General features: G+C 37.9%; 1 long non-coding RNA gene across 2 annotated transcripts; it reads right to left on the bottom strand.

Annotated features, from left to right (window-relative positions):
• Window positions 1-6,594: 6,594 nt before the first annotated feature.
• LOC149989330 (uncharacterized) lies at window positions 6,595-9,458 on the bottom strand. Of its 2 annotated transcripts, XR_016503163.1 has the most exons (5): window positions 9,130-9,458; window positions 8,904-8,962; window positions 8,436-8,562; window positions 7,779-8,121; window positions 6,595-7,517 (listed from the first exon to the last, which is right to left on the bottom strand). It is a non-coding gene; the product is annotated as an uncharacterized LOC149989330 (long non-coding RNA). The 2 variants fall into 2 exon arrangements; XR_016503162.1 differs by lacking the exon at window positions 7,779-8,121 and having other exon boundaries at window positions 6,595-6,994.
• Between the last annotated feature and the right edge of the window lie 601 nt (window positions 9,459-10,059).

The raw sequence follows: 10,059 nt of genomic DNA, 5'->3' as shown, positions 1-10,059 counted from the left end.
TTATTTGTTGTAAGGAGTGAAGTTGATCATTCTTAGTATGTGATACAATTAAATGAGTTCATATTGATTGTCATCCTCTATATTGATGATTTGATCATCTCAACCAATGCTATGATAATAATGGATTAGTTGAAGATAAAATTAGAAAAAGAGTATGAGATGAATGATTTAAAAGACTTTAATTATTATTTAGGAGTGGAGTTTGTGAGAGATTGTTCTAACAAGACCATTATAATAAGCTAAAGTAAGTATATTGAAGAGATGTTGAAAAGATTCATACAGAAGACTGTTAGCCTATTGAAACACCTTTGAAGGTTAATTTGAAGTTGATGAAATTTACATAAGAAGACTTTGCTGAAGTTGAAGGACAAATGCAACGTATTCCATACAAGGCAATAGTGGGCTCACTAATGTATACAATAGTTGGCACAAATGTAGATCTCGTATATACGGTGAGTATTGTGAGCCAATACATATCAAAGGCTGGACCAATTCATTGGACAACCATCAAAAGGATCATGAGATATTTAAAAGGTACTTTAAACTTCAAATTATATCTTCAAGGTAATAATATTATTATGCATGGTTATTGTCATGTAGATTGGACTAGAGATGCAAATGATAGAAGGTCAATAATGAGATACGTATTCTTTGTTGGATTGGGAGCAATTTCATGGAATTGCAAAAGACAATCGACAATTGCAAGGTCAACAATAGAGGTAGAGTACATAGCAGCAAGCTATAGTGCAATAGAGGCAATATGGCTAAGAAAACTTTTGGAGAACATTAGAATAGTACAAATGGAAGCAATTCCAATGAAGTGTGATAATCAACGATGTCTTATTTTTATAAAGAATCTAAAGCATCATTCAAGGTTCAAAGACATTGACATTCAACATTACTTTATACGAGAGAAGATTGAAATGGGAGTAATTGATATGAAGTATTGTACAATAGAAGACATGCTTTTTGATTTGTTGACAAAAGCATTAGTAAAGGATAGACATCACATGTTGATAAAGGCTTTAGGATCGAAAGTCCCTTGACCAGTAACAAAGTAAGAGTATTGAAATAAGTAATTAAAAGTAGAATAAGTTATGTAGTAAAAGATATTATCTTAAGTAAATTACTGATGGTCAAAGGATTGATTTTTGGTGTATAAAAATGACATCCTATGGATATAGGACAAGGTCAAGGATCAAGAGTCAAAATCAAGAGGATAAAGTATGAACTGGGAAATATCCAAAGACTAGATAAGAGTAATTAGTGTTTGGCATAGGATACCCTTGTGGTTAGTACAATGCTAAAGGATCCAAGGACCATAGAATACCTTCAAGGTACATTAGATACCAAAGGATCCTAGGATCAAGAATCATATGTGTAAAAGTCAAAGAGTGGAAGTTGTTTTGTATGAGAGCAACCACAACCTCTAAGTATTGGATGTTGTAACTTAAAGAAATCTTATTCTATACTCTCTTTGTCTACAACCTTGCTGATGCTATGTATTGTGACTTCAAACTTCTATTTCTTCAATATATTTTTCTATCCAACAAACATATTTTTTTACCAATTATGGTTATCATCCATAATTTGATACTTTTGACTTTTTAAAAGTTGATAATCTTATAGTGGGAGATTTAGCAAATTATTTCTTAGAGCTACATGCAACAATGAAGAAATAATTAAAAGAAGCTCAAGAATGATAAAAGACTAATGTAGATTCCTATCACAAAGAACAATCACAATTCAAGGTAGAAGATAAGATATGGTTACTTTGTTGTAATATCAAGACTACTTGTCCTTGAGACAAGTTGGACTCTTGTAGGCTTGAACCTTTCTCTATTAGTAAACAAGTCAATCATATTACTTATTGATTATATCTACCAAAGTCTATGAAGAATTACTCTATATTTCATGTGTTCTTTTTTGAGCCATATAAGATAGTGAATATCTTGAGAAAAAGACAAATGCCATCTCCTCATATAGAAGTAGATAACAACCAAGAGTACAAGGTGGAAGAAGTCTTAGATTTAAGGTGGTACCAAAATAGGTTGGAATATGTTTTTTATTAGTGAGAATGTGATATTAATGAATGCATACAAGAGCCAAAAAAGAATCTTATAAATGTAGCAAAGAAAGTTGAAGCTTTTCATCAATGACATCCATCAAAATTAAGATGAAGAATAGCAAATCTTTGCTATAAAAGAAACAAGATTAAAAGAAAATAATACTCTATTTTCTATCCTTCTTTGTAGCTTCTATGTAGTTAAGGAGATGGAGAACTAATAACTAGTAGATTCAACTTAAGAGCTTTTATTTGCAGACTTATTAGATAAGACATTCCAATTGTCACAATTTTCAAGATGACAAAATTGAGATGAAGATCTTGAAGAATGACATGTCTTTCTTCAAATAAATGGAAAGATATAACATGTTTGGTATCACAACTTTAGAAGAGACTCCCGATATTTGGTGATTTTATTAGAGATAGAAAGAACTCCTAACAATGTTTCAAATGTTTTATTTGAAGGAAGTTACAAAGGTGTCAACAATGACCAAATAACATGGTCATCTTCTTGCCTTGGTATGAGACACTATCAATGGCCGAGAGGGCCTATCAACCATCATCAAAGAGAACAAAGATTGGAGTATGTAGTAAATATAATTTGTCGCATCTTAGATTTTTTCAACATTTGAAGATCGCTCCTTGAGAACTCATTCCTAGAAGGGGGGATAATGTCACACACATATATAAGTATTCTAATAAATATCTAAATGATTAAATTGGAGTAAGTAAGAGTAGATAAAAATAGATTAATTTTATAAGACCTTTTAGAGAAGCTTCTTGAAAGCTTCATAGATAATGCATAACTTTTACATATGTTTGTAGTTAATTGATAGGTTAGAAATTTGGTCAACAAGTCAACCACGTATTGGTAGCATGTATTGGTATCATGTATTGGTAGCTTACAGAATAAGCTAATTATGTAGCATACATATAAAAAACTTGCCTTGCAAGTTAAGATATGTGTCTTTTAAAGTCGATATGTTTTGGAGGTTCTATAGAACATCGCCACATAGCTCCTAGTTAAGAATATATATAGAGGCAAGAATGAAGCCTTCTTCACTCTTGTCAATGCCTTTCTAGTTATTGGTCTTATTTCAAGACTTTTTAGTCTTCTAGTTTTTGGTAATAGCCATTCTAGTTCAATATTATACCATCTTTAAGTGACTTTCTAGTTACTTTCAATGATATAAGAGTGTGTTGAAGATTTTCTTTCTTTAAAATTCATATCCTTTACAATATGATATTATTGAATGTATATAGGAGTTAGCAAAAAAATTTACAAATGTAACAAAGAAGGTTGAGGCTTTTAATAAATGACATCTATCAAAAATAGGATGAAAAATAATAAGTTCTATGAAAGATAATACTGCTTTTCATAGAACTTGTCTTTAGAAGAGAAGGTATTGTCACAAATATATGTATTTATTCTAATAATTATTTATATAATTATGTAGAAATAGATAAAAGTAGATTAATTTCAAATGACTTTTAGAAAAGCTTCTTAGAAAATTCATAGATATTATTTTGATTTTATACATATTAACAGTTAACTCGTAGGCTAAGAACTTGGTCAACAAATTAGCCACCTAATACATGTATTAATAGCTTGTAGAACAAGCTAACTATGTGGTGCACATATAAATAACTTGTCTTATAAATTAAATCATGTGTTTAGCAAAATCAACATATATTAGAGGTTTTATAGATTATTACTAGGTAACTCCTAGTTAGAGAATATATATGGAAGTAAGAAAGAATCATTTTCACTCTTATCAATATTTTTTTAGTCTTTAGTCTTATTTCAAGATTTTCTAATCTTTTTGTCTTTAGTATTAGCCATTCTAGATTAATACTATACCATCTTTGAGTGATTTTTTAGTCTTTTTGAGTAACATAAGAGTATATTGAGGATTTATTTTTTAAAGATTCATGTCCTTGACAATTATATATATTTCTAAGGTAATTTGTAATAATATTTTTAATTAAGGTCATCTATATTATATTTCTTTTTTTTTTCTTTAGCCTAATAGGCATGTTGCATGTTGAATGTTGCATGTTAATAGGTTTGTTACATGAAAAAAGTAGATTAGATGAAGTGGAATCTTAGCTACTTTATATAGAGAGACGAAATACCATATATGAATTATACCATAGCACTTTGACAATAAGCAAAAAGAACAATTCTACATAGGTTTTAGGAATGTATATCAACATAATAAGTGCAAGGGTGGGAGATATGCATCTTGCTATGCCTCATTTCAAAAGCTGCATCTATGCAAAATTACTTGGACTCCCAAGGCGCCTAGGGCACCAAAGAATCTAATTCCTCAGTCTTTTCTTTTTTGTGGAAACATTGCCCATTGTAATCCTAGGCAATTCAAATAAGTTAGTAGGATGCAATTACTCTTACATGGAACCATTACATGGTTGTTGTCGATGGAATGAAGTGATGCAGTGTTCAATGGTGGCCTTTGGAATGCTAAAGAAATATTTAATAAGATTTGGTTGAATTTGATTGATTATGCATGGATTCAATTTAAAAATAGATACAAGAACAGTCAAGACAATTATGTTCATTGCCTAGAATGCTTCCAGATACAATGGTGTACAAATGCCATCTAAGCATCATGAATGGCTGGACAGCCTCAATGGAAGTTGGTAGGCCCTATGGATTTGTGAGGTAGGTTAAGTTAATTTGTGCTACCGGTCCTGGCTAGGTCTGGCTGGGCCCTTGCTGTATAATATTTTTTATTCTGCAATAGAAGCTCCTTCTATTTGTGTCAATATTGTTTTGGAAATAACTGCAATTTGACACTGTGACAAGCCATATGGTGCAATCAAGCATGATGCTTCTGTTTCAAATCACATCAAGCTTTCAATCACTAGAATTCACACTCAGAGCATTCATTCTGCAGAGGTCCTCCAAAAACACCTCAAATGTGGAAAAGGAAGTCTTGGATGTGTGGGTGCTGTCTCTCATACAATCCAGGGAGGGAAAGTTGGGATGGTCTTGTTGGAGCTGATATTGCTAGCTCAAACAGTCTGCTTGATGATGACCTTTACTGTGAGTGCTGTGATTGTGGCAGTCCACCCCTCTCGTCAATGCTATGCTACACTGGATACCATGTGCTCAGTCTGTGAGGTTAGTAATCCAGGCATTTGACATGAAGCACTCAGTTTCTTACTGTGGATATCTAGAAATGCCCTTACATGGCCACTTTGCCTCACTGCCCTGAGGGCCTGCAACTATCAACTTGGAATCTTGTTCAAAATGGAGGTGATCTGCTTGATGGCAAGCAGTGAAATTCTTTGAGTCAGTTGTGGTGGAATTGCAGGGATGGGATTGCCAGGGCCATGGGTGGCATCCAATGGATACAGAACCTTGGCCACAAGGGGGAAAGAGGGCAACTCAGTTGTAACACATTGAAAATCTTGGCCAGGTCATCGAAGAGTCAACTGCCCTTCCTTGACCTGAGCCTTTTATCAATAGAGCAGTGTAATACATGCTACCTTCTTTACCATAGAACACCCAACCAGCTCTGAAACTGGGTTAAGGATCACACTTGGTCAGGACCAGTCCTGCTTGTCTCATGACTTAACTCCACTAATTAGAGCAAAGATTCAAAAGTAGTGGACAAATTTGCCATGATCCATTAGGAATGACCAATAGTCAGAGCCACTCCTTGTGATTAGTGATCCCACACAAACCAAATTAATGAAAAAAGAGAGATTGGCTTGCAAGGTCACATGACTAAGTTAAAAGCTTTTAGCAAGGCTTTTGAAGATGCTATACTAAGCAGTGTTCACAAAATAGCTGCTGACACACCTAGGAGCATTGGATAGTTGGATTGGAAGGAGAACAAAACCCCAGCCCCATGGTTATGTCCTCTAGCTTGGTAGTTGTTGTTTACCAATCAATATTTGAACCCGTTAACCATCTCCCTGCAATGGAGACAACTGGCATACATTGGGTGACAAGCAACCACAAGTTTTGCATGGGTTTTCCCAGCCTTATCCCATTCTCAAGGCAAATACTTGAATCAAAATACCAATCAATTATCCCACTGAGAAAGTTTGTTTGTCCTGTGGGTCCTTGTGTCCACACATAGATGATGGATCCCCTCTTTGCATGGAACTCTATTTTTTTTCTATTTATTTATTTATTTTTCTTTTATGCTTTTTGTTTTGTCCTGCATCAGTGTCAATGAGCATGAGGCACCTCTCCACAGCTGCCCATATATCTCCCATTCTCTGCAAAACTCCCACTGATTTGCGGGACTATTTTTGGTTTGAAGCTGATGCACACTAAGTACAATGAAGAAGCAGGGAAGACTGAGTCTGTGGCCATGGAGTGGGAGTGTCCATAGCATGGATTTCTGCAGGTCCTAATAGCTTTGGCACACCTAACACTGACCAAAAATTTCATGAATGAGGCAATTACACAGTAAAAAACTTTAATTATTAGATGCTGTGATCTGTAATGCTTGCAGTGTATGAGAGCCTATGTATGTGTGTCTGCATGCATGCATATATATATTTATTTATTTATTTATTTGTGCAAAAGTGTGCAAATAAATATCAGCAGGGCAGTGGAAAGGTGCCACCAATGGTTGTTACATGATTACTATTTCTCTTGCATAGTACTAATGTTACTGTACCTCTAGTAAAGCAGTTGTACTCACCTTCCAATGAACTGCCTGTGCAGTCACTGCAAAGTTGTGAGCCTAAAAGAAGGTGCAACCACTTCATCTTGTAGCTTGCAAGCTCATCAAGCTATCACTACAAAGGCTTTCTTCCAGGAGAGGTCCAGAGCTGACAAACCCCTCGACCAATGTCAAAGTGCATGAGTTTCTACCTACAAAATTGGCAACTGTCTGCAATGCATGGCAGCTCTTCACTGTGCTGTACTCCACCTCTAGCTTTTCCCTGTGCAATACATGGCAAGCAAAGCAAGATGAAGAGCTTTAAACTGTAGAGAGCTGAAGATGCTTGAAATTTGCATGTGTGATCACACTACACAGCAGCCATTTATCATGAAATGTGGTGAATTTCTATTGTAATGGTCACCAACATGGAGAAACATGCCAAATTCCACCCAACAATTCCATCGGAGGGTGAAAAACTTCCGAGTGGGTACGTATGGAGCCGCACGGGGTTCCTTCTACACATGGAGGTGCTGGAGGTTTATGTGGACCATGTTGTGAAGAAAGAAATTGAGCACCTCCAGAAGCATGCAGTGGTGGCCTATTTCGTGGGAGGTAAGTAAACCCCCGTTTTTTTAACGAAGTGGCTGTCTATAGTAAAAGAGCAAGTGAATTCTTGTTAGTTGCTTCCCAAATCGCCGGTGGTTTGGATGTTGTGCTTGGCAGAGACTCACACGACACCGCCAATGCGGAACAACGATTCTGTGTCGCATTGGAAGCGGGGATCCGTTGGTGTACTCTCATGTCTATCACGAATGGAACAAGTGAGGACTCTGTTATTTCAGTTGATTATTGTAATCTTCCAATTAGGTGCCCTTTCTATCGTAGCACAAAACACTTGATAAAGAAATGCAAAGGGATCAAATCATCGAAAAGAGGAGTAGTGGATGCGACTGCACTGACGCAGGAACAACCAGCTGTCCTGCCCCCGGCACAAAATCACACCCTCCAATTAGGAGCTAACAATACCAAAGACGTGGAGCATTCAAATATGATCAGAGTACCACCTCAGAGAACATGGGCAATGCATTGGCTATCCATCGATGCAAAACGGCAGAATGCAGTGAGAAGGGTCAAGAGCAAATGGTCCACCCGCCTTTGTGGAAGACAATACTCATCAAAGATTCGTTCCGCCTCATTCAACATCCTCGAGCAAAATGCATAGTTCACTGATCCCCGAATAAGTCAGCGCTCGGATTCTTTCTCTGACTCAGAATGAAGAAGATGTCAATATGGTATGATCGCCCTTACTGGCACCAGAGCCCGACATAGCGATTCGAAAAGATCTGCTAGCGGTCCCAACAATGACCCACGATCGAGATGTATATTGCCTTTTCCAAAGACAATCCCCTGTTCGATGCCCCACCAAGATATGAATTGCCATCTCCAGAGACAATCCCCTATTTGACCCCCGACCAAAGGACAGGGTACTGATATGGCAGTCTCAAACTCCAGAATAATGGCCATACAAAAAGCTAGCTCAGATGTTAATCAACCACAAGAAATAATTAAAGCAACTCGTATCACTCCAGTGTTCCCACCATTCGTTGACCAAGACGTCCGTCCCAGCAGTTAGATACCCCCGCATGAAGGGAGGGACAATACAGTATGCACTGCCACCCCATCCGCACCAATAGTGAAAGAAATTGGTCAGCCCAACTTACTTCCCGAAAGAGCCGAGAGCCCCCCTTCGCCTACTGTCGAAGTGATGCCACCCCCACCCTTGTTGGAGCGAACCCACAAGAACCAAACTTGTGCAATCCAGGAGTAAATACATGCCCTAATATTGATCTGAACAGCACCACTTCTCTCTTTCAATCCCTCCAAACAGGCAGCATTGGCAACATGTCTACAGTATACCCTCCTAAGCTCCACATCAACACCGCTGGTCATCTAACACCTCGATCCAAGGCCTCTACACCAAGGACCCTTGTCAAGACGATCGACAACATTTCCGAGCATCTTCATGCTAAATTGTATCACTAGTTAAGTGATATGAACATACTTGAGGCTAATCGCCGTATTCTTACCCCACAACCTCAAAGACACAGATCACCAACTTCTATGCATACAAGATAAAGCAGCCATATTGCGAAGACAACATAACCTACTATTACAAGGACAAAGAATACCTCGAGAAGTCTCGGCAGCGAGCTCGAGGAGCATGCAATTGTTCCCTCTCCTCCTCCCTCTGCAATATTGATCAACGTTATGACTCATAACCCTTATGACGTTGACCTGGTACGAAGTTACTATTGGCCACTTTTATCCAATCTCGATTTGTTGTGTTTCCAGGAACACCGACTGCAAGGAGACCGATTGCTGTCAATCAAGGATTAGATTTGGTCCAGAGCTTACTTTGTGGGTAGAGAGGCTTTAGTTGATTACGATCACGACAGCACTAAAGCCGGGGCTGAACGGGATGGGGCGTGCATGTGGGTCGCACCCCGCCTCCAGCATCTCATTCTGAACTCGAGACACACTAGATACGAATGGATAGTGTGGGTTCAGCTCCGCGCACTCCTCTGCGTTGACCTTATTCTTTTAACTCTACATGCGGCTACGGTTCCCGTTGATTGGGAGGAACAAGCCCCATACCTCCCCCGCAAGTGCCGCTGGATCCTTTGCGGATATTAAAATGTGGTGGAGAGAAGGATAGAGAAGTCCACACAATGCGGAAAAATCATTCAGGAAATCGAGAAACCGGTCTTTGCAACACTTATCGAAGTGCTCCAAGTGGAGGATAAGTCCCCCCCCCCCCTCGAGTAAAATCCGCTACTTATGGAACAATTGGCGGAAGGATGGCGCAAGAGCCATGGTCAATTAGGTAGAATCTATACTATGTCAATTCATATGAGAAATTATATGTGCAAAGTTTCATAGAGAGAGGATGAAGAAGGAGTGAGCTACATGACATCAAAAATGACCATGTGAACTCATTTGAGAAGGGTTTAATAATAAATTTATATTTTAATGATATGTTTTTACAAAAAAAAATGTTAATAAATAAAGAGAAAATAAAAAGAAAACAACGATGTTTGTAAATGAGACGTAGACATTATAAATACAGTATCATTTTCTCGAAATTTGGAACGTGGCAGTTCCTTCGCCAAGTTTCAAACCGTTTCTACTGGTTTTGCTCCTCACCGCCTACATACCCCGATTAAACCCGGATACATACCCGTGAGGAAGAGACCTAGACAAGGTATCGAGATAGAGAGAGCCCCCGTGCCATGTGCGAGGACAGAGTGTGCTCGCCACGTAGGCGCTGACTGTGCAGGGCCGCTA

The sequence above is a fragment of the Physcomitrium patens genome, chromosome 5, assembly GCF_059467195.1.
Source record: "Physcomitrium patens ecotype Gransden chromosome 5, ASM5946719v1, whole genome shotgun sequence".
Taxonomy (NCBI): Eukaryota; Viridiplantae; Streptophyta; class Bryopsida; order Funariales; family Funariaceae; genus Physcomitrium; species Physcomitrium patens.
This window is presented reverse-complemented; position numbering and strand designations above follow the sequence as displayed.